Source organism: Somniosus microcephalus, chromosome 4 (assembly GCF_052327205.1).
Source record: "Somniosus microcephalus isolate GS21.2 chromosome 4, FLI_Smic_1.0, whole genome shotgun sequence".
Lineage (NCBI taxonomy): Eukaryota > Metazoa > Chordata > Chondrichthyes > Squaliformes > Somniosidae > Somniosus > Somniosus microcephalus.
The window spans coordinates 25,990,652-26,015,723 of record NC_140990.1 but is presented as its reverse complement, the minus strand read 5'-3'; the positions used below and the strand labels follow the sequence as shown (position 1 = coordinate 26,015,723).

At 42.5% G+C, this 25,072-nt stretch overlaps 1 pseudogene; it reads left to right on the top strand.

The window, feature by feature from the left end:
• Positions 1–25,072, top strand: part of LOC147118437 (uncharacterized) — a 725,353-nt pseudogene that overhangs the window by 575,762 nt on the left and 124,519 nt on the right.

The following is a 25,072-nucleotide window of genomic DNA, read 5'->3' as shown; positions in this document are numbered from 1 at the left end:
GAGTGTTTATAACAATACAGTGAAGAGAGCCTGAGTGTGTATAACAGTTAAGAGAAGAGAGCCTGAGTGTGTATAACAGTAAAGTGAAGCGAGCCTGAGTGTGTATAACTTGTAAAGTGAAGGGTGCCTGTGTGTATATGACAGTAAAGTGAAGAGTGCCTGAGTGTGTATAACAGTAATGTGAAGAGTGCCTGAGTGTGTGTAACACTACAGTGAAGAGAGCCTGAGTGTGTATAACAGTAATGAGAAGAGAGCCTGAGTGTGTATAACAGTAAAGTGAAGAGAGCCAGAGTATGTAAAACAGTAAAGTGAAGCGAGCCTGAGTGTGTATAACTTGTAAATTGAAGGGTGCCTGTGTGTATGACAGTAAAGTGAAGAGTGCCTGAGTGTGTATAACAGTAATGAGAAGAGTGCCTGTGTGTGTATAACAGTAAAGTGAAGAGAGCCTGAGTGTGTGGAACAGTAAAGTGAAGAGTGCGTCAGTGTGTATAACAGTAAAGTGAAGAGTGCCTCAGTGTCTATAACAGTACATTGAAGAGAGCCTGAGTGAGTATAACAATAAATTGAAGAGAGCCTGAGTGTGAATAACAGTAAAGTGAAGAGAGACTGAGTTTGTATAACAGTAAAGTGAAGAATGACTGAGTGTGTATAACAGTACAGTGAAGAGAGCCTGAGTGTGTATAACAGTAAAGTGAAGAGTGCCTGAGTGTGTATAACAGTAAAGTGAAGAGCGCCTGAGTGTGTATAACAGTAAAGTGAAGAGAGCCTCATTGTGTATATCTGTAAAGTGAAGAGTGCCTGTGTGTGTATAACAGTAAAGTGAAGAGTGCCTGAGTGTGTACAACAGTAAAGTGAAGAGTGCCTGTGTGTGTATAACAGTACACTGAAGAGAGCCTCAGTGTGTATAACAGTAAAGTGAAGAGAGCCTGAGTGTGTATAACAATAAAGGGAAGCGTGTCTGAGTGTGTATAACAGTAAAGTGAAGAGTGCCTGTGTGTGTATAACAGTAAAGCGAAGAGTGCCTGGGTGTGTATAACAATACAGTGAAGAGAGCCGGAGTGTGTATAACAGTAAAGTGAAGAGTGCCTGAGTGTGTATAACAGTGCAGTGAAGAGAGCCTGAGTGTGTATAACAATAAAGTGAAGAGAGTCTGAGTGTGGAAAACAGTAACGTGAAGAGTGCCTGAGTGTGCATAACAGTAGGGTGAAGAGTGCCTGAGTGAGTATAACAGTACAGTGAAGAGAGCCTGAGTGTGTATAACAGTAAAGTGAAGACTGCCTGAGTGTGCAAAACAGTAAAGGGAAGAGTGCCTGAGTGTGTATAACACTAATGTGATGAGAGCCTGAGTGTGTATAACAGTACAGTGAAGAGAGCCTTAGTGTGTATAACAGTAAAGTGAAGAGAGCCTGAGTGTGCATAACAGTAAAGTGAAGAGATCCTGAGTGTGTATAACAGTAAAGTGAAGTGTGTCTGAGTGTTTATAACAATACAGTGAAGAGAGCCTGAGTGTGTACATCAGTACAAAGAAGAGTGCATGAGTGTGTATCACAGCAAAGTGAAGAGAGCCTGAGCGTGTATAACAGTAAAGTGAAGAGTGCCTGAGTGTGTATAACAGTAAATTGAAGAGAGCCTGTGTGTATAACAGTAAAGTGAAGAGTGCCTGTGTGTGTATAACAGTAAAGTGAAGAGTGTCTGAGTTTGTATAACAGTAAAGTGAAGAGTGCCTGTGTGTGTATAACAGTAAAGTGAAGAGAGCCTGAGTGTGTATAACAGTAAAGTGAAGAGAGCCTGAGTGTGTATAACAGTAAAGTGAAGAGTGCCTGAGTGTGTATAACACTAAAGTGAAGGGAGACTGAGTGTGAATTACAGTATAGTGAAGAGAGCCTGAGTGTGTACAACAGTAGTGAAGAGAGCCTGAGTTTGTATAACACTAAAGTGAAGTGAGCCTGAGTGTGTATAACATTAAAGTGAAGGGAGACTGAGTGTGAATTACAGTACAGTGAAGAGAGCCTGAGTGTGTGTAACAGTACAGTGAAGAGAGCCTGAGTGTGTATAACACAAAAGTGAAGTGAGCCTGAGTGTGTATAACAGTAAAGTGAAGAGAGCCTGAGTGTGTATCACAGCAAAGTGAAGAGAGCCTGATTGCGTATAACAGTAAATTGAAGAGAGCCTGAGTGTGTATAACAGTTAAGAGAAGAGAGCCTGAGTGTGTATAAAAGTAAAGTGAAGAGTGCCTGAGTGTGTATAACAGTAAAGTGAAGAGTGCCTGAGTGTGTATAACAGTAAAGTGAAGAGAGCCTGAGTGTGTATAACAGTAAAGTGAAGAGAGCCTGATTGTGTATAACAGTAAAGTGAAGAGTGCGTGAGTGTGTATAACACTAAAGTGAAGTGAGCCTGAGTGTGTATAACAGTATAGTGAAGTGTGCCTGAGTGTGTATAACAGTAAAGTGAAGAGAGCCTGAGTGTGTATAGCAGTAAAGTGAAGAGTGACTGAGTGTGTATAACAGTAAAGTGAAGAGTGCCTCAGTGTGTATAACACTAAAGTGAAGTGAGCCTGAGTGTGTATAACAGTAAAGTGAAGAGAGCCTGAGTGTGTATAGCAGTAAAGTGAAGAGTGACTGAGTGTGTATAACAATAAAGTGAAGAGAGCCTGATTGTGTGTAACAGTAAAGTGAAGAGTGCCTGTGTGTCGATAATAGTAAAGTGAAGAGTGCCTGAGTGTGTATAACAGTTCAGTGAAAAGAGCCTGAGTGTGTATAACAGTAAAGTGAAGAAAGCCTGAGTGTGTATAACAATAAAGTGAAGAGTGACTGAGTGTGTATAACAATACAGTGAAGAGAGCCTGAGTGTTTATAACAGTAAAGCGAAGAGAGCCTCAGTTTGTATAACAGTAAAGTGAAGAGAGCCTGAGTGTGTATCACAGTAAAGTGAAGAGAGCCTGAGTGTGTATAACAGTACAGTGAAGAGAGACTGAGTGTGTATAAAAGTAAAGTGAAGAGAGCCTGAGTGTGTATAAAAGTAATGTGAAGAGAGACTGAGTGTGTATAACAGTAAAGTGAAGAGAGACTGAGTGTGTATAACAGTAAAGTGAAGAGTGCCTGAGTGTTTATAACAATACAGTGAAGAGAGCCTGAGTGTGTATAACAGTAATGAGAAGAGAGCCTGAGTGTGTATAACAGTTAAGAGAAGAGAGCCTGAGTGTGTATAACAGTAAAGTGAAGCGAGCCTGAGTGTGTATAACTTGTAAAGTGAAGGGTGCCTGTGTGTATATGACAGTAAAGTGAAGAGTGCCTGAGTGTGTATAACAGTAATGTGAAGAGTGCCTGAGTGTGTGTAACACTACAGTGAAGAGAGCCTGAGTGTGTATAACAGTAATGAGAAGAGAGCCTGAGTGTGTATAACAGTAAAGTGAAGAGAGCCAGAGTATGTAAAACAGTAAAGTGAAGCGAGCCTGAGTGTGTATAACTTGTAAATTGAAGGGTGCCTGTGTGTATGACAGTAAAGTGAAGAGTGCCTGAGTGTGTATAACAGTAATGAGAAGAGTGCCTGAGTGTGTATAACATTAAAGTGAAGAGTGCCTGTGTGTCGATAACAGTAAAGTGAAGAGTTTTTGAGTGTGTATAACAGTACAGTGAAAAGAGCCTGAGTGTGTATAACAGTAAAGTGAAGAGAGCCTGAGTGTGTATAACAGTAAAGTGAAGAGAGCCTGAGTGTGTGTACAGCCGAGGCAGCCCGAGGAGCGGAGCGGAGAGGCAGCAGTCGGCGAGACTCGGGGCCATTTAAAAAACAGCTGAGGCGGAAGTAAAGCTCTTGAGCTTTTTTTTCAGAAGCGGACCTGGTGGGAAGCACCCAGGTGAAAGGTATTTAAGGAGGGTGGTGGCTTAAACCCGAGTTCGTACAGAGTAGGAACCCCCACCGCCCTCCTCCTCTAACCTAGTAGTCTTTTAGCAGCTGTCTAAAAACAGAGGTCACAAATTTTTTGGTCTCAGTTTCTTTTCAGCAGGGCAGGAACCGGGAGGAGCGGGAAGTCGGCGTAGGACCAAGGGGACACAAGACCGGGAAGTCAGCGAAAGACCAGGGAGGTAAGACAAACTGGTAAGTACTTTCCTCAAACCTTCCTAGAAAGTAAAACCAAAACTAGTGGGATTTGGTTAGTTTAAAAAGGAATAAGAGGAGTACAGTATACATTGGTCTAAGTAAGCTTCGGGAAAACAAAAGTCGATAAATAAACTAAAACTAGAAAATTAAAAAGTAATATAAGGGTTAAGTCATGGCAGTAGAGCTCGGACCTGTGTCATGCTCCTCCTGTAACATGTGGGAAATCAGGGACGCTTCCTGTGTCCCTGACGACTATGTGTGCGGGAAGTGTGTCCAGCTGCAGCTCATGTGGGACCGCATGACGGCCCTTGAGCTGCAGATGGACTCACTTTGGAGCATCCACGATTCTGAGAGGGGTGTGGATAGCACATTTAGTGAGTTGGTCACACCGCAGGTTAAGGCCAGCGTAGACAGTACATGGGTGACCAAAAGGCAGAGCAAGGGCAGGAAGGTAGTGCAGAAATCCCGTGGGGTTGTCTCCCTTAGCAACAGGTTCACCGCCTTAGGTACTGTTGTCGGGGGGGGTGACACATCGGGGGAAGGCACCAGCAGCCAGGCTCATGGCACCATGACTGGCTCTGTTGCAAAGAAGGGAGGGAAAAAGAGTGGCAGGGCTATAGTAATAGGGGATTCGATTGTAAGGGGAATAGATAGGGGTTTCTGTGGTCGCGACCGAGACTCCAGGATGGTATGTTGCCTCCCTGGTGCAAGGGTCAAGGATGTCTCGGCGCGGGTGCAGAACATTCTGGAGGGGGAGGGGGAACAGCCAGTTGTCGTGATACATGTTGGTACCAACGACGTAGCTAAAAAAAGGGAAGAGGTCCTACAAGTAGAATTTAGGGAGTTAGGAGCCAAGCTAAAAAGTAGGACCTCGAAGGTAGTAATCTCTGGATTACTACCAGTGCCACGTGCTAGTGAGAGTACAGAGAACAGGATAGTTAGGCTAAATACGTGGCTTGAGCAGTGGTGTAAGAGGGAGGGTTTTAAATTTTTGAGGCATTGGAACCAGTTTTGTGGTAGGTGTGACCTATACAAAAGGGACGGTCTACACCTGTGCAGAGATGGAACTGATGTTCTCGGGGTAATTTTTGATAAAGCAGTTCGGGAGCATTTAAACTAGTATGGCAGGGGGCTAGAAACCTATGTAGTGAAATAGAGGAAAGTGAAAGGCAGACAGAAATAAATGGTAAAAGGGTGAGGAACAAAAAACAAAGGGCCAAACTAATTCATAAAAAATGTGAGCATAAAAAAAGCCTGAGGGTTTTATACCTTAATGCGAGAAGCATCAGGAACAAGGTAGATGAATTAGCTGTGGAAATAGAGGTTAATAATTATGATCTAATTGGGATTACGGAAACATGGTTGCAGGGTGAGCAGGGCTGGGAGCTTAACATACAGGGGTATTCAGTATTTAGGAAGGATCGACAAAAAAGAAAGGGAGGAGGGGTAGCATTGCTAGTAAAAAAGGGGATAAATGCAATTGAAAGGAAGGATATTAACTCAGTTAATACAGAATCTATATGGGTGGAGCTAAGAAATAGCGAGGGGCGAAAAACATTAATAGGAGTGGTATATAGGCCTCCAAATAGTAAAATAGAGGTTAGGGAGGGCATCACGAGGGAAATTAGAGAAGCGTGCAATAAGAGCACAGCTGTCATCATAGGTGACTTTAACTTACATATAGATTGGACTAGCCTAATCAGTAAAAATAATGAGGAGGAGGAATTCCTTGAGTGTTTAAGGGATGGTTATCTGGATCAATATGTCGAGGAACCAACTCGGGAACAGGCTATATTGGACTGGGTACTGTGCAATGAGAAGGGACTAATCAGTAATCTTGTTGTACGGGGACCCTTGGGTCAGAGCGATCATAACATGATCGATTTCTCACTCGAAATGGAGAGCGAAGAAATTGACTCAGAGACTAAGGTCCTGAATTTAAACAAGGGGAATTATGATGCCATGAGACGGGAACTGAGTAGGTCTGATTGGACAACGTTCCTGGGAGGACTGGAGGTAGATAAACAATGGCAAACATTTAAAGATAGAATGACAAAATTGCAAAAATTGTTTATACCAATCTGGCATAAAAGGAAATCTAAAAAGGTGACTCAACCGTGGATAACAGGGGAAATTAGAGACAGCATAAAATCCAAAGATAGGGCGTATAAAATAGCCAAAAAAAGCGCCAGAGCGGAAGATTGGGAACAGTTTAAGATAGAGCAAAGGAGGGCAAAGGGCATAATCAAGAGGGGCAAAATAGCTTACGAAAACAAGCTGGCGGAAAATATAAAAACTAACTCCAAAAGCTTTTATAAGTATATCAAAAGGAAAAGACTGGTGAAAACCAAAGTTGGTCCATTGCAGTCAGATACGGGGGAATATATAATGGGAAATAAGGAAATGGCAGATCAACTAAATGCATACTTTGGGTCAGTCTTTACGAAGGAAGACACAAAAAACCTCCCTGGGATATCGGGAAAAATAGGGACATTGGCAAAGGAGGAACTGACGCAAATCAATATCTCTAAGGATATGGTGTTAAGGAAGCTAAAGGGATTGAAGGTGGACAAATCCCCAGGGCCTGATAACATGCATCCTAGGGTACTGAAGGAGGTGGCCCTAGAGATAGCGGATGCACTAAGGATGATTTTTCAGAATTCATTAGACTCGGGAACAGTGCCCATGGATTGGAGGGTAGCTAACGTTACCCCACTATTCAAAAAGGGGGGTAGGGAAAAAGCAGGTAATTACAGACCTGTAAGCCTTACATCAGTTGTGGGCAAAATGCTGGAGTCCATCATTAAGGATGAAATAGCGGAGCACTTAGCAAATGGGGACAGGATAGGACAGAGTCAACATGGATTTACAAAGGGTAAATCGTGCTTGACTAATCTATTGGAATTTTTTGAGGGAGTAACTGGTAGAATAGATGGGGGAGAGCCAGTAGATGTGGTGTACCTGGACTTCCAAAAGGCCTTCGATAAGGTCCCACATAAAAGATTAGCATGGAAAATTGAGGCTCATGGGATAAAGGGGAAAGTATTGGCGTGGATAGGGAACTGGCTGTCAGATAGAAAACAGAGAGTTGGAATAAACGGCTCATTTTCTGAATGGCAGGCAGTAACAAGTGGGGTACCACAGGGATCTGTCCTGGGCCCCCAGCTGTTCACAATTTACATTAATGACCTGGATCAGGGAGTCGGATGCAGCATTTCCAAATTTGCAGACGACACTAAACTAGGAGGGGGGGTGGGCTCAGAGGAAGAGACCAGGAAGCTCCAGAGCGATTTGGACAGACTGGGCGATTGGGCGGATAAATGGCAGATGCACTATAATGTGGACAAGTGCGAAGTTATCCACCTTGGGTGCAGGAACGGGAGGGCAAATTATTATTTAAATGGCAATAGATTGGGAGAGGGGGAAGTACAGAGAGACCTGGGTGTTCTTGTACACCAGTCACTGAAGGCGAGCATGCAGGTGCAACAGGCGGTCAAGAAGGCAAACGGTATGCTGGCCTTCATAGCAAAAGGGTTAGAATACAGGAACAGGGATACCTTGCTGCAGCTGTACAGGGCACTGGTGAGACCACACCTCGAGTACTGTGTACAGTTTTGGTCGCCTCATCTGAGGAAGGATGTTCTTGCCATGGAGGGGGTGCAGCGGCGATTCACCAGGCTGATACCAGGAATGGCGGGAATGACCTATGAGGAGAGACTATGTAGTTTAGGGATGTACACACTGGAGTTTAGAAGATTGAGAGGGGACCTCATAGAAGTGTATAAAATTCTGACAGGTCTAGACAGACTGGATGCAGAAGGAATGTTTCCCTTGGCGGGTGAGAACAGAACTAGAGGACATAATTTAAGGATAAGGGCTAAACCATTTAGGACAGAGATGAGGGGGAATTTCTTCACTCAGAGAGTGGTGAACCTGTGGAACTCATTGCAACAGAGGGCAGTGTACGCCAGCTCATTAAATATATTTAAGAGGGAATTAGATATATTTCTACGGGCAAAAGGGGTTAAGGGTTACGGAGAGAAGGCGGGGACGGGATACTGAATTAAAGGATCAGCCATGATCTCATTGAATGGCGGAGCAGGCACGAAGGGCCGAATGGCCTACTCCTGCTCCTATCTTCTATGTATCTATGTAACAGTAAAGTGAAGAGTGACTGTGTGTGTATAACAGTAAAGTGAAGACTGCCTGAGTGTGTATAACAGTACACTGAAGAGAGCCTGAGTGTGTATAACAGTAAAGTGAAGAGAGCCTGAGTGTGTATAACAGTAAAGTGAAGAGTGCCTGAGTGTGTATAACAGTACAGTGAAGTGAGCCTGAGTGTGTATAACTGTAAAGTGAAGAGTGCCTGAGTGTGAATAACAGTAAAGTGAAGAGTGCCTGAGTGTGTATAACAGTACAGTGAAGAGAGCCTGAGTGAGTATAACTGTAAGTGAAGAGTGCCTGAGTGTGTATAACAGCAAAGTGAATAGTGCCTTAGTGTGTATAACACTAAAGTGAAGAGAGCCTGTGTGTGAATAACAGTAAAGTGAAGAGTGCCTGAATGTGTATAACAGTAAAGTGAAGAGTGCCTGAGTGTGTATAACAGTATAGTGAAGAGAGCCTGAGTGTGTATAACAGTTAAGTGAATAGAGCCTGAGTGTGTATAACACTAAATTGAAGAGAGCCTGAGTGTGTATAACAGTAAAGTGAAGAGTGCCTAAGTGTGAATAACAGTAAAGTGAAGGGTGCCTCAGTGTGTATAACAATAGAGTGAAGAGAGCCTGAGTGTGTATAACATTAATGTGAAGAGTGCCTTAGTGTGTATAACAGTAAAGTGAATAGTGCCTGAGTGTGTATAACACTAAATTGAAGAGAGCCTGTGTGTGTATAACAGTAAAGTGAAGAGTCCCTGAGTGTGTACAACAGTACAGTGAAGAGAGCCTGAGTGTGTATAAGAGTAAAGTGAAGAGAGCCTGAGTGTGTATAACAGTAAAGTGAAGAGTGCCTAAGTGTGAATAACAGTAAAGTGAAGAGTGCCTCAGTGTGTATAACAGTACAGTGAAGAGAGCCTGAGTGTGTATAACAGTAAAGAGAAGAGTGCCTGAGTGTGTATAACACTAAAGTGAAGAGAGCCTGAGTGTATATAACAGTACAGAGAAGAGAGCCTTAGTGTGTATAACAGTAAAGTGAAGAGAGCCTGAGTGAGTATAACAGTAACGTGAAGATAGCCTGAGTGTGTATTACAGTAAAGTGAAGAGTGTCTGAGTGTTTATAACAATACAGTGAAGAGAGCCTGAGTGTGTATATCAGTACAGAGAAGAGTGCCTGAGTGTGTATAACACCAAAGTGAAGAGAGCCTGAGCGTGCATAACAGTAAAGTGAAGAGTGCCTGTGTGTGTATAACAGTAATGTGAAGAGATCCTGAGTGTGTATAACAGTAAAGTGAAGAGTGCCTGTGTGTGTATAACAGTAAAATGAAGAGTGCCTGAGTTTGTATAACAGTACAGTGAAGAGAGCCTGTGTGTGTATAACATTAAAGTGAAGAGAGCCTGAGTGTGTAGAACAGTAAAGTGAAAAGTGCCTGAGTGTGTATAATAGTACAGTGAAGAGAGTCTGAGTGTGTATAACAGTAAAGTGAAGAGTGCCTCAGTGTGTATAACAGTAAAGTGAAGAGTGCCTGAGTTTGTATAACAGTACAGTGAAGAGAGCCTGAGTGTGTATAACAGTAAAGTGAAGAGTGACTGAGTGTGCGTATCTGTAAAGTGAAGAGAGCCTGAGTGCGTATAACAGTAAATTTAAGAGAGCCTGAGTGTGTATAACAGTGAAGAGAAGAGAGCCTGAGTGTGTATAAAAGTAAAGTGAAGAGTGCCTGAGTGTGTATAACAGTAAAGTGAAGAGTGCCTGAGTGTGTATAACAGTAAAGTGAAGAGAGCCTGAGTGTGTATAACAGTAAAGTGAAGAATGCCTGAGTGTGTATAACACTAAAGTGAAGTGAGCCTGAGTGTGTATAACAGTAAAGTGAAGAGTGCCTGAGTGTGTATAACAGTAAAGTGAAGAGAGCCAGAGTGTGTATAGCAGTAAAGTGAAGAGTGACTGAGTGTGTATAACAGTAAAGTGAAGAGTGCCTGAGTGTGTATAACACTAAAGTGAAGAGAGCATGATTGTGTTTAACAGTAAAGTGAAGAGTGCCTGTGTGTGTATAACAGTAAAGTGAAGAGTGCCTGAGTGTGTACAACAGAAAAGTGAAGCGTGCCTATGTGTTTATAACAGTACAGTGAAGAGAGCCTGAGTGTGCATAACAGTAAAGTGAAGAGAGCCTGAGTGTGTACAACAGTAAAGTGATGAGTGCGTCTGTGTGTATAATAGTACAGTGAAGAGAGCCTCAGTGTGTATAACACTAAAGTGAAGTGAGCCTGAGTGTGTATAACAGTATAGTGAAGAGTGCCTGAGTGTGTATAACAGTAAAGTGAAGAGAGCCTGAGTGTGTATAGCAGTAAAGTGAAGAGTGACTGAGTGTGTATAACAGTAAAGTGAAGAGTGCCTCAGTGTGTATAACACTAAAGTGAAGTGAGCCTGAGTGTGTATAACAGTAAAGTGAAGAGTGCCTGAGTGTGTATAACAGTAAAGTGAAGAGAGCCTGAGTGTGTATAGCAGTAAAGTGAAGAGTGACTGAGTGTGTATAACAGTAAAGTGAAGATTGCCTGAGTGTGTATAACAATAAAGTGAAGAGAGCCTGATTGTGTGTAACAGTAAAGTGAAGAGTGCCTGTGTGTCGATAACAGTAAAGTGAAGAGTGCCTGAGTGTGTATAACAGTTCAGTGAAAAGAGCCTGAGTGTGTATAACAGTAAAGTGAAGAAAGCCTGAGTGTGTATAACAGTAAAGTGAAGAGAGCCTGATTGTGTGTAACAGTAAAGTGAAGAGTGCCTGTGTGTCGATAACAGTAAAGTGAAGAGTGCCTGAGTGTGTATAACAGTTCAGTGAAAAGAGCCTGAGTGTGTATAACAGTAGAGTGAAGAAAGCCTGAGTGTGTATAACAATAAAGTGAAGAGTGCCTGAGTGTGTATAACAATACAGTGAAGAGAGCCTGAGTGTGTATAACAGTAAAGCGAAGAGAGCCTCAGTTTGTATAACAGTAAAGTGAAGAGAGCCTGAGTGTGTATCACAGTAAAGTGAAGAGAGACTGAGAGTGTATAAAAGTAAAGTGAAGAGAGCCTGAGTGTGTATAAAAGTAATGTGAAGAGAGACTGAGTGTGTATAACAGTAAAGTGAAGAGAGACTGAGTGTGTATAACAGTAAAGTGAAGAGTGCCTGAGTGTTTATAACAATACAGTGAAGCGAGCCTGAGTGTGTATAACAGTAATGAGAAGAGAGCCTGAGTGTGTATAACAGTTAAGAGAAGAGAGCCTGAGTGTGTATAACAGTAAAGTGAAGCGAGCCTGAGTGTGTATAACTTGTAAAGTGAAGGGTGCCTGTGTGTATATGACAGTAAAGTGAAGAGTGCCTGAGTGTGTATAACAGTAATGTGAAGAGTGCCTGAGTGTGTGTAACACTACAGTGAAGAGAGCCTGAGTGTGTATAACAGTAATGAGAAGAGAGCCTGAGTGTGTATAACAGTAAAGTGAAGAGAGCCAGAGTATGTAAAACAGTAAAGTGAAGCGAGCCTGAGTGTGTATAACTTGTAAATTGAAGGGTGCCTGTGTGTATGACAGTAAAGTGAAGAGTGCCTGAGTGTGTATAACAGTAATGAGAAGAGTGCCTGAGTGTGTATAACATTAAAGTGAAGAGTGCCTGTGTGTCGATAACAGTAAAGTGAAGAGTGCCTGAGTGTGTATAACAGTACAGTGAAAAGAGCCTGAGTGTGTATAACAGTAAAGTGAAGAGAGCCTGAGTGTGTATAACAGTAAAGTGAAGAGAGCCTGAGTGTGTATAACAGTAAAGTGAAGAGTGACTGTGTGTATATAACAGTAAAGTGAAGACTGCCTGAGTGTGTATAACAGTACACTGAAGAGAGCCTGAGTGTGTATAACAGTAAAGTGAAGAGAGCCTGAGTGTGTATAACAGTAAAGTGAAGAGTGCCTGAGTGTGTATAACAGTACAGTGAAGTGAGGCTGAGTGTGTATAACTGTAAAGTGAAGAGTGCCTGAGTGTGAATAACAGTAAAGTGAAGAGTGCCTGAGTGTGTATAACAGTACAGTGAAGAGAGCCTGAGTGAGTATAACTGTAAGTGAAGAGTGCCTGAGTGTGTATAACAGCAAAGTGAATAGTGCCTTAGTGTGTATAAAACTAAAGTGAAGAGAGCCTGTGTGTGTATAACAGTAAAGTGAAGAGTGCCTGAATGTGTATAACAGTAAAGTGAAGAGTGCCTGAGTGTGTATAACAGTATAGTGAAGAGAGCCTGAGTGTGTATAACAGTTAAGTGAATAGAGCCTGAGTGTGTATAACACTAAATTGAAGAGAGCCTGTGTGTGTATAACAGTAAAGTGAAGAGTCCCTGAGTATGTATAACAGTACAGAGAAGACAGCCTGAGTGTGTATAACAGTACAGTGAAGTGTGCCTAAGTGTGAATAACAGTAAAGTGAAGAGAGCCTGAGTGTGTATAACAGTAAAGTGAAGAGTGCCTAAGTGTGAATAACAGTAAAGTGAAGGGTGCCTCAGTGTGTATAACAATAGAGTGAAGAGAGCCTGAGTGTGTATAACATTAATGTGAAGAGTGCCTTAGTGTGTATAACAGTAAAGTGAATAGTGCCTGAGTGTGTATAACACTAAATTGAAGAGAGCCTGTGTGTGTATAACAGTAAAGTGAAGAGTCCCTGAGTGTGTACAACAGTACAGTGAAGAGAGCCTGAGTGTGTATAAGAGTAAAGTGAAGAGAGCCTGAGTGTGTATAACAGTAAAGTGAAGAGTGCCTAAGTGTGAATAACAGTAAAGTGAAGAGTGCCTCAGTGTGTATAACAGTACAGTGAAGAGAGCCTGAGTGTGTATAACAGTAAAGAGAAGAGTGCCTGAGTGTGTATAACAGTAACGTGAAGATAGCCTGAGTGTGTATTACAGTAAAGTGAAGAGTGTCTGAGTGTTTATAACAATACAGTGAAGAGAGCCTGAGTGTGTATATCAGTACAGAGAAGAGTGCCTGAGTGTGTATAACACCAAAGTGAAGAGAGCCTGAGTGTGTATAACAGTAATGTGAAGAGATCCTGAGTGTGTATAACAGTAAAGTGAAGAGTGCCTGTGTGTGTATAACAGTAAAATGAAGAGTGCCTGAGTTTGTATAACAGTACAGTGAAAGAGAGCCTGTGTGTGTATAACATTAAAGTGAAGAGAGCCTGAGTGTGTATAACAGTAAAGTGAAGAGTGCCTCAGTGTGTATAACAGTAAAGTGAAGAGTGCCTGAGTGTGTATAACAGTAAAGTGAAGAGTGCCTGTGTGTGTATAACAGTAAAATGAAGAGTGCCTGAGTTTGTATAACAGTACAGTGAAGAGAGCCTGAGTGTGTATAACAGTAAAGTGAAGAGTGACTGAGTGTGCGTATCTGTAAAGTGAAGAGAGCCTGAGTGCGTATAACAGTAAATTTAAGAGAGCCTGAGTGTGTATAACAGTTAAGAGAAGAGAGCCTGAGTGTGTATAAAAGTAAAGTGAAGAGTGCCTGAGTGTGTATAACAGTAAAGTGAAGAGTGCCTGAGTGTGTATAACAGTAAAGTGAAGAGAGCCTGAGTGTGTATAACAGTAAAGTGAAGAATGCCTGAGTGTGTATAACACTAAAGTGAAGTGAGCCTGAGTGTGTATAACAGTAAAGTGAAGAGTGCCTGAGTGTGTATAACAGTAAAGTGAAGAGAGCCAGAGTGTGTATAGCAGTAAAGTGAAGAGTGACTGAGTGTGTATAACAGTAAAGTGAAGAGTGCCTGAGTGTGTATAACACTAAAGTGAAGAGAGCATGATTGTGTTTAACAGTAAAGTGAAGAGTGCCTGTGTGTGTATAACAGTAAAGTGAAGAGTGCCTGAGTGTGTACAACAGAAATGTGAAGCGTGCCTATGTGTTTATAACAGTACAGTGAAGAGAGCCTGAGTGTGTATAACAGTAAAGTGAAGAGAGCCTGAGTGTGTACAACAGTAAAGTGAAGAGTGCGTCTGTGTGTATAATAGTACAGTGAAGAGAGCCTCAGTGTGTATAACAGTACAGTGAAGAGAGCCTGAGTGTGTATAACAATAAAGTGAAGTGTCTGAGTGTGTATAACAGTAAAGTGAAGAGTGCCTGTGTGTGTCTAACAGTAAAGCGAAGAGTGCCTGAGTGTGTATAACAATACAGTGAAGAGGGCCTGAGTGTGTATAACTTTAAAGTGAAGAGAGCCTGAGTTTGTATAACAGTAAAGTGAAGAGAGCCTGAGTGTGTTTCACAGTAAAGTGAAGACAGCCTGAGTGTGTATAACTTGTAAAGTGAAGGGTGCCTGTGTGTATATGACAGTAAAGTGAAGAGTGCCTGAGTGTGTATAACAGTAATGTGAAGAGTGCCTGAGTGTGTGTAACACTACAGTGAAGAGAGCCTGAGTGTGTATAACAGTAATGAGAAGAGAGCCTGAGTGTGTATAACAGTAAAGTGAAGAGAGCCAGAGTATGTATAACAGTAAAGTGAAGCGAGCCTGAGTGTGTATAACTTGTAAATTGAAGGGTGCCTGTGTGTATGACAGTAAAGTGAAGAGAGCCTGAGTGTGTATAACAGTAATGAGAAGAGTGCCTGAGTGTGTATAACATTAAAGTGAAAAGATCCTGAGTGTGTATAACAGTAATGAGAAGAGTGCCTGTGTGTCGATAACAGTAAAGTGAAGAGTGCCTGAGTGTGTATAACAGTACAGTGAAAAGAGCCTGAGTGTGTATAACAGTAAAGTGAGGAGAGCCTGAGTGTGTATAACAGTAAAGTGAAGAGAGCCTGAGTGTGTATAACAGTAAAGTGAAGAGTGACTGTGTGTGTATAACAGTAAAGTGAAGACTGCCTGAGTGTGTATAACAGTACACTGAAGAGAGCCTGAGTGTGTATAACAGTAAAGTGAAGAGAGCCTGAGTGTGAATAACAGTAAAGTGAAGAGTGCCTGAGTGTGTATAACTGTAAGTGAAGAGTGCCTGAGTGTGTATAACAGCAAAGTGAATAGTGCCTTAGTGTGTATAACACTAAAGTGAAGAGAGCCTGTGTGTGTATAACAGTAAAGTGAAGAGTGCCTGAATGTGTATAACAGTAAAGTGAAGAATGCCTGAGTGTGTATAACAGTATAGTGAAGAGAGCCTGAGTGTGTATAACAGTTAAGTGAATAGAGCCTGAGTGTGTATAACACTAAATTGAAGAGAGCCTGTGTGTGTGTAACAGTAAAGTGAAGAGTCCCTGAGTGTGTATAACAGTACAGTGAAGACAGCCTGAGTGTGTATAACAGTAAAGTGAAGTGTGCCTAAGTGTGAATAACAGTAAAGTGAAGAGAGCCTGAGTGTGTATAACAGTAAAGTGAAGAGTGCCTAAGTGTGAATAACAGTAAAGTGAAGGGTGCCTCAGTGTGTATAACAATAGAGTGAAGGGAGCCTGAGTGTGTATAACATTAATGTGAAGAGTGCCTTAGTGTGTATAACAGTAAAGTGAAGAGTGCCTAAGTGTGAATAACAGTAAAGTGAAGAGTGCCTCAGTGTGTATAACAGTACAGTGAAGAGAGCCTGAGTGTGTATAACAGCAAAGAGAAGAGAGCCTTAGTGTGTATAACAGTAAAGTGAAGAGAGCCTGAGTGAGTATAACAGTAACGTGAAGATAGCCTGAGTGTGTATTACAGTAAAGTGAAGAGTGTCTGAGTGTTTATAACAATACAGTGAAGAGAGCCTGAGTGTGTATATCAGTACAGAGAAGAGTGCCTGAGTGTGTATAACAGCAAATTGAAGAGAGCCTGAGCGTGCATAACAGTAAACTGAAGAGTGCCTGAGTGTGTATAACAGTAATGTGAAGAGATCCTGAGTGTGTATAACAGTAAAGTGAAGAGTGCCTGTGTGTGTATAACAGTAAAATAAAGAGTGCCTGAGTTTGTATAACAGTACAGTGAAGAGAGCCTGTGTGTGTATAACATTAAAGTGAAGAGAGCCTGAGTGTGTAGAACAGTAAAGTGAAAAGTGCCTGAGTGTGTATAATAGTACAGTGAAGAGAGCCTGAGTGTGTATAACAGTAAAGTGAAGAGTGCCTCAGTGTGTATAACAGTAAAGTGAAGAGTGCCTGAGTGTGTATAACAGTAAAGTGAAGAGTGCCTGTGTGTGTATAACAGTAAAATGAAGAGTGCCTGAGTTTGTATAACAGTACAGTGAAGAGAGCCTGAGTGTGTATAACAGTAAAGTGAAGAGTGACTGAGTGTGCGTATCTGTAAAGTGAAGAGAGCCTGAGTGCGTATAACAGTAAATTTAAGAGAGCCTGAGTGTGTATAACAGTTAAGAGAAGAGAGCCTGAGTGTGTATAAAAGTAAAGTGAAGAGTGCCTGAGTGTGTATAACAGTAAAGTGAAGAGTGCCTGAGTGTGTATAACAGTAAAGTGAAGAGAGCCTGAGTGTGTATAACAGTAAAGTGAAGAATGCCTGAGTGTGTATAACACTAAAGTGAAGTGAGCCTGAGTGTGTATAACAGTAAAGTGAAGAGTGCCTGAGTGTGTATAGCAGTAAAGTGAAGAGTGACTGAGTGTGTATAACAGTAAAGTGAAGAGTGCCTGAGTGTGTATAACACTAAAGTGAAGAGAGCATGATTGTGTTTAACAGTAAAGTGAAGAGTGCCTGTGTGTGTATAACAGTAAAGTGAAGAGTGCCTGAGTGTATACAACAGTAAAGTGAAGAGTGCCTGTGTGTTTATAACAGTACAGTGAAGAGAGCCTGAGTGTGTATAGCAGTAAAGTGAAGAGTGACTGAGTGTGTATAACAGTAAAGTGAAGAGTGCCTGAGTGTGTATAACAGTAAAGTGAAGAGTGCCTGAGTGTATACAACAGTAAAGTGAAGAGTGCCTGTGTGTTTATAACAGTACAGTGAAGAGAGCTTGAGTGTGTATAACAGTAAAGTGAAGAGAGCCTGAGTGTGTACAACAGTAAAGTGAAGAGTGCGTCTGTGTGTATAATAGTACAGTGAAGAGAGCCTCAGTGTGTATAACAGTACAGTGAAGAGAGCCTGAGTGTGTATAACAATAAAGTGAAGAGTGTCTGAGTGTGTATAACAGTAAAGTGAAGAGTGCCTGTGTGTGTCTAACAGTAAAGCTAAGAGTGCCTGAGTGTGTATAACAATACAGTGAAGAGGGCCTGAGTGTGTATAACAGTAAAGTGAAGAGAGCCTGAGTTTGTATAACAGTAAAGTGAAGAGAGCCTGAGTGTGTATCACAGTAAAGTGAAGACAGCCTGAGTGTGTATAACAGTACAGTGAAGAGAGCCTGAGTGTGTATAAAAGTAAAGTGAAGAGAGCCTGATTGTGTATAAAAGTAAAGTGAAGAGAGCCTGAGTGTATATAACAGTAAAGTGAAGAGTGACTGAATGTGTATAACATTAAAGTGAAGAGAGCCTGAGTGTGTACAACTGTAAAGTGAGGAGAGCCTGAGTTTGTATAACAGTAAATTGAAGAGAGCCTGAGCGTGTATAACAGTAATGAGAAGAGAGCCTGAGTGTGTATAACAGTAAAGTGATGAGAGCCAGAGTGTGTATAACAGTAAAGTGAAGCGAGCCTGAGTGTGTATAACATGTAAAGTGAAGGGTGCCTGCTTGTATATGACAGTAAAGTGAAGCGTGCCTGTTTGTCTATAACAATAAAGTGAAGAGTGACTGAGTGTGTATAACAGTACAGTGAAAAGAGCCTGAGTGTGTATAACAGTAAAGTGAAGAGAGCGTGAGTGTGTATTACAGTAAAGTGAAGAGAGCCTGAGTGTGTACAACAGTAAAGTGAAGAGAGCCTGAGTGTGTAAAACAGTAAAGTGAAGAGTGCCTGTGTGTGTATAACAGTAAAGTGAAGAGTGCCTGAGTGTGTATAACAGTACAGTGAAGAGAGCCTGAGTGTGTTTCACAGTACAGTGAAGAGAGCCTGAGTGTGTATAAGTGTAAAGTGAAGAGTGCCTGAGTGTGTATAACAGTAAAGTGAAGAGTGCCTGAGTGTGTATAACAGTACAATGAAGAGAGCCTGGGTGTGTATAACTCTAAAGTGAAGAGTGCCTGAGTGTGTATAACTGTAAAGTGAAGAGAGCCTGTGTGTGTATAACAGTAAAGTGAAGATTGCCTGAGTGTGTATAACAGTACAGTGAAGAGAGCCTGAGTGTGTATAACAGTAAAGTGAAGAGTGCCTTAGTGTGTATAACAGTAAAGTGAAGAGAGCCTGAGTGTTTATAACAGTAAAGTGAAGAGTGCCTGATTGTGTATAACAGTATAGTGAAGAGTGCCTGAGTGTGTATTAACATTACAGTGAAGAGAGCCTGAGTGTGTATAACAATAAATTGAAGAGAGCCTGAGTGTTTATAACAGTAAAGTGAAGAGTGCCTGATTGTGTTTAACAGTATAGTGAAGAGTGCCTGAGTGTGTATTAACAGTAAAGTGAAGAGAGCCTGAGTGTGTAAAGCAGTAAAGGGAAGAGTGCCTGAGTGTGTATAACAAATACAGTGAAGAGAGCCTGAGTGTGTATAACTTTAAAGTGCAGAGTGCCTGAGTGTGTATAACAGTAAAGTGAATAGTGCCTGAGTGTGTATAACACTAAAGTGAAGAGAGCCTGAGTGTGTATAACAGTACAGTGAAGAGAGCCTGAGTGTGTATAACAGTAAAGTGAAGAGAGCCTGAGTGTGTATAACAGTAAAGTGAAGAGTGCCTGATTGTGTATAACAGTAAAGTGAAGAGTGCCTGAGTGTGTATAACAGTACAGTGAAGAGAGCCTGAGTGTGTATATCAGTAAAGAGAAGAATGCCTGCGTGTGTATAACAGTATAGTGAAGAGAGCCTGAGTGTGTACAACAGTAAAGTGAAGAGTGCCTTAGTGTGTATAACAGTAAAGTGAAGAGTGCCTGAGTGTGTCTAACATTAAAGTGAAGAGGGCCTGAATGTGTTTAACAGTAAAGTGAAGAGAGCCTGAATGTGTATAACAGTAAAATGAAGAATGCCTGAGTGTGTCTAACAGAAGGGATGGAGAGGGAATCTTTGAGAGTAACAGAACAGGTGGAGAGAGAGTTAGTTTGTTTGTATAACAGAAAAAGTGAAGGCTGTCCATGTGAGTGTCTAAAAGAAAAGCCTGTGTGTCAGATAGGCCACAGACTGTTAGAACCATTTCCAGCATTTGTGCTACCCAGTGTGTCTGTGGCAGACATCTAACAGGTGTACCTGTCGTGGGAGTCTTTGATGAGACAGTGTAGAGGGAGATTTACTCTCTATCTAACCCGTGCTGTACCTGCCCTGGGAGTGTTTGATGGAACAGTGTAGAGGGTGCTTTACTCTGTATCTTACAAGTGTGTACCTGCCCTGGAAGTGTTTAATGGGACAGTGCAGAGGGAGATTTACTCTGCCATGTGCTGTACTCTATGAGGTTGTGATGGAGCGGAGTCCTGTTCTTTATTAGAACCTGGCATGTGACTGTTACAGACCATAATATTAGAGGAGACAGCGACGTGCTTCAGGGCGCTGTGCAGTCGTTCCGCCTCTGGGTCTTGACATATAAATGTGAGAAGTCACACAACACCAGGTTATAGTCCAACAGCTTTATTTGAAATCACAAGCTTTCGGAGCGCTGCTCCTTCGTCAGGTCACCTGATTTCAAATAAAGCTGTTGGACTATAACCTGGTGTTGTGTGACTTCTCACATTTGTCCATCCCAGTCCAACACCGGCATCTCCACATCTTGACAGAAAAAGGCACGGGTAAAGGTGTCTTTACGTTGATAGGGCACTAGGTGGCGCAGTGGCTACTTAGCCGTCGGGACTTGGGTTCAAACACAACCCAGACAGGCCGGGTGAAAAATACCGGTCAGGGAAATAAAACAAAGTGTGATATGGAAAATGCAGTGGTGTGGAGGAACCTTGGAGAAAGGAATTCAGCAAAATCCAAATAATTCCATTTGTCATTCCAGATTTATTAACAATTTCACAGAGAAGAATTTACAGTGACGTTTTTAAAAAGTTAACACAAAGTGAATGTAACAACAGAACGTTACATTGAACACAGGCGGTCTGAGCTGTCAGCTCTCTGTACAACTGTAACAGACACCAGAGAGAGAAAACAGGGGCTCTACATAAAGGGAAGGGAACAATTGTGAATTAGGAATGAGAAAAGTGACTTATTTACACATGAAATATTAAAACAACAGTGAAACTCTAAGATACATTTACATTATAGCCACGATTATCTCAAACGTTTCAAACACAGAGACGGAAATCCCGGTTATCATTTTCTCAGCTATAGATTCGGGTCAATTAATTGAAGGCATTTGACTCTGAGAATCACCAAGAGGATATATTTTATTTTCAGGACACAGAGATGTTAATAAACAGATGAGGAGAATCCACGGCGTCCGAAATTCAACCGTTCACTTGACCTGTAAAAGAGGGATAAAAGAATGAAGCAGAGATTTCGCGGTTTGGGGCCTTTATCTCAGGGTTTTTATCAATGAAACTTTTAGAGATTTGTCAAACCGCTTCAGTCAGATCTTCTCACCTTCACCAGAGTGACGGCAGCGCTGTAGGAAATGCTCAGGAAGAACAGGATGATGAATGTGGAAGCGGTTGTCCAGATGTTGCCGCTCTCTTCCTCATAGTCTTCAATCAAGATGTGGTCTGAGGAATCTACGGGATGGAGAGGAGGAAATATATTCAGATCGTTTATTAATCCAAGATATCATTATTATTATATATTCCCTTCTTTTCCTTAAGGTATAAGTCTGTTCTCTAATTTAATTTTCAATGTATATCTTGTGTTAAGTTAATCACTCTCAGCAATCTATCCCTGCTCCTAACTCCACAGTCGCTCTTCCTTTATGGTCCTCCTACAATCCGTGTTTGAAAATTTCTTCAATGACACACGCTAATTGATTTTGCATCAATTTCGTACGATCTAACATTCAGGAATAATATGATGAAATATCGAGGGAGGTTTACTGATTGATGTCGATTATTTTAACGACAGGTTTAGATAGCTATTTTCTTGGAGACGGTCAAGGGGGCTGGGTAAGAGATCAGATGTGAGTTATAATCTTGTTTATTTATTTGTTATGGCAATGCTCTGAATATAATTAACTTGTATCAGTTTCCAACAAGAACAATGATTCAGTGTATGTATAGGACCAGAATAGAGAAATGTGCGATGTTATGGTATCAGGAATTATTTATTAAGAACAATCGTTGGAAACTGTGTTCATTCAAAAAGTGCATTTTAATTCTACATTCTTCTATAGCCTGACGTTCCTTGTGCGCATTCGTGTTTGCTTATGTGTGTATGACAATCTCTTGTTTTGTTTTAGTCTGTGTTTGTGTGTTAATGTGTGTGTCGCTCTGTAAGTGTGCCTGTGTGTGTTCAAGTGTAATTATCTGTGTGTTCATGTGTGAGTTTGTGTGTTTGTGTAATTCTATATATGTGTATTTATGTGTAAGTGTGCGTGTATTTTTGTAAGTTTGTGTATGTTTATGTGTAAGTCATTGTATAAGTGTGTGTGTTTATTTGTAATTATGTGTGTGTGTTTGTGTGTAAGTTTATTCGTAAGTGTGTTTATGTTTAAGTGTGTGTGTGTTTTTGAGGAAGTGCGTCCACAGAAACATAGAAACATAGAAGATAGGAGCAGGAGTAGGCCATTCGGCCGCTCGAGCCTGCTCCGCCATTCAATGAGATCATGGCTGATCATCCAAATTCAGTACCCTGTCCCTGCCTTCTCCCCATATCCCTTGATCCCTTTAGCCTTAAGAAATATATCCAACTCCTTCTTGAATATATTTAATGAATTGGCCTCAACTGCCTTCTGTGGTAGAGAATTCCACAGGTTCACCACTCTCTGGGTGAAGAAATTCCTCCTCTTCTCTGTCCTAAATGGCTTACCCCTTATCCTTAGACTGTGACCCGTTGTTCTGGACTCCCCCGCCATCGGGACCATCCTTCCTGCATCTAGTCTGCCTAGTCCTGTTATAATTTTATAAGTTTCAATGAGATCCCCTCTCATTCTTCTAAACTCCAGCGAGTATAAGCCCAATCGACCCAATCTCTCCTCGTACGTCCATGTGTGTGTTTATGTATATGTTTATGGTTATGTGTGTTTTTGTATGTTCAGCTTTAAGTATGTGTGTGTTTATGTGTAACTGTGTGTGTTTGCATATAAGTATGTGTGTGTGTGTTGAGTGTGAGTTTATGCATGTGTAATTGCGTGTGTTAATGCGTGTGTTTGTGTGTGTTTTTTAAGGGTGTGCGCGTGTGTATTTCTGCTACTGTTCAAAGTTTCAGAGAGTACCAATAACTGGGTCTGACAATCACAGTGCGTATTATATTCTGGGTATGTGTAATATTCTATGTCAATGTGTTAATGCGTGTGTGTATGTGTAAGCCTGTGTGTGTTTATGTGTAAGTGTGCACTTACACAAAACACACATACTTACACAAAATCAAAAACGCACTTACACATAAACACACACACACTCACTTTTACACGGATTCTTCCCCGCTCTGCGTAAATATGTTCTGTGTGAGACGCAATGTGACTTCAACCGATGGGCCTCAAACCATCAGGGACACAACCGTAAGAAATCCGCAGATGATTCAATCACCAGTTCAGATTTGGACAATTAAAATTCAATCTGTTAGTTTATGAATAACAGGGACAGATTTACCCCAAAAACTAGTTAAAGCTAAGTTGTTGAATAAATATGTATTTCACAATATGATTTTCATCCGGCAATTTTAATGTTTTTAGACTGTGAGTTAAAGCTGACTTTTTACTGATTGCAATTGTGTTCATATAATAGAGATTGGTTCACCTCCCCTCTCTCTGGTGGGGGAGTGGGGATATAGTGGGTTAACAATTGCACTTTCTCTCCTCTCTGGTGGAGGAGTGGGGGTACAGTGGGTTAACAATTGCCCTTTCCCCTCTCTCTGGTGAGGGAGTGGGGATACAGTGGATTAACAATTACCCTTTCCCCTCTCTTTGGTGTGGGAGTGGGGGTACATTGGGTTAACAATTGCCCTTTCCTCTCTCTTTGGTGGGGGAGTGGGAGGTACACTGGGTTAACAATTGCCCTTTCCGCTCTCTCTGGTGGGGAGTGGAGGTACAGTGGATTAACAATTGCCCTTTCCCCTCTCTCTGGTGAGGGAGTGGGGGTACAGTGGGGTAACACTTGTCCTTTCCCCTCTCTGGTGGGGAGAGTTGGGTACAGTGGGTTAACAATTGCCCTTTTCCCTCTCTCTGGTGGGGGAGTGGGAGGCACAGTGAGTTAACAATTGCCCTTTCCCCTCTCTCTGGTGGGGGAATGGGAGGTACAGTGTGTTAACAATTGCCCTTTCCCCTCTCTCTGGTGCGGGAGTGGGAGGCACAGTGAGTTAACAAATGCCCTTTCCCCTCTATCTGGTGGGGGAGTGGGGTTACAGTGGTTTAATAATTGCTCTTTCCCCTCTCTCTGGTGGGGGAGTGGGGGTACAGTGGGTTAACAATTGCCCTTTCCCCTCTCTCTGGTGGGGTAGTGGGTGGTACAGTGTGTTAACAATTGCTCTTTCCCCTCTCTCTGGTGGGGGAGTGGGGTTACAGTGGTTTAACAATTGCTCTTTCCCCTCTCTCTGGTGGGGGAGTGGGGTTACAGTGGTTTAACAATTGCCCTTTCCCCTCTCTCTGGTGGGGGAGTGGGGGTACAGTGGGTTAACAATTGCCCTTTCCCCTCTCTCTGGTGGGGGAGTGGGGTTACAGTGGTTTAACAATTGCCCTTTCCCCTCTCTCTGGTGGGGGAGTGGGGGTACAGTGGGTTAACAATTGCCCTATCCCCTCTCTCTGGTGGGGGAGTGGGAGGCACAGTGAGTTAACAAATGCCCTTTCCCCTCTATCTGGTGGGGGAGTGGGGTTACAGTGGGTTAACAATTGCCCTTTCCCCTCTCTCTGGTGGGGTAGTGGGGGGTACAGTGTGTTAACAATTGCCCGCTCCCCTCTCTCTGGTGGGGGAGTGGGAGGCACAGTGAGTTAACAAATGCCCTTTCCCCTCTATCTGGTGGGGGAGTGGGGTTACAGTGGGTTAACAATTGCCCTTTCCCCTCTCTCTGGTGGGGTAGTGGGTGGTACAGTGTGTTAACAATTGCCCGCTCCCCTCTCTCTGGTGGGGGAGTGGGAGGCACAGTGAGTTAACAAATGCCCTTTCCCCTCTATCTGGTGGGGGAGTGGGGTTACAGTGGGTTAACAATTGCCCTTTCCCCTCTCTCTGGTGGGGTAGTGGGGGGTACAGTGTGTTAACAATTGCCCGCTCCCCTCTCTCTGGTGGGGGAGTGGGAGGCACAGTGAGTTAACAAATGCCCTTTCCCCTCTATCTGGTGGGGGAGTGGGGTTACAGTGGGTTAACAATTGCCCTTTCCCCTCTCTCTGGTGGGGTAGTGGGGGGTACAGTGTGTTAACAATTGCCCGCTCCCCTCTCTCTGGTGGGGGAGTGGGAGGCACAGTGAGTTAACAAATGCCCTTTCCCCTCTATCTGGTGGGGGAGTGGGGTTACAGTGGGTTAACAATTGCCCTTTCCCCTCTCTCTGGTAGAGGAGTGGGGGTACAGTGGTTTAGAAATTGCTCTTTCCCCTCTCTCTGGTGAGGGAGTGGGAGGCACAGTGGGTTAACAATTGCCCTTTCCCCTCTCTCTGGTGGGGTAGTGGGGGGTACAGTGAGTTAACAAATGCCCTTTCCCCTCTCTCTGGTGGGGGAGTGGGAGGCACAGTGAGTTAACAATTGCCCTTTCCCCTCTCTCTGGTAGAGGAGTGGGGGTACAGTGGTTTAGAAATTGCTCTTTCCCCTCTCTCTGGTGGGGGAG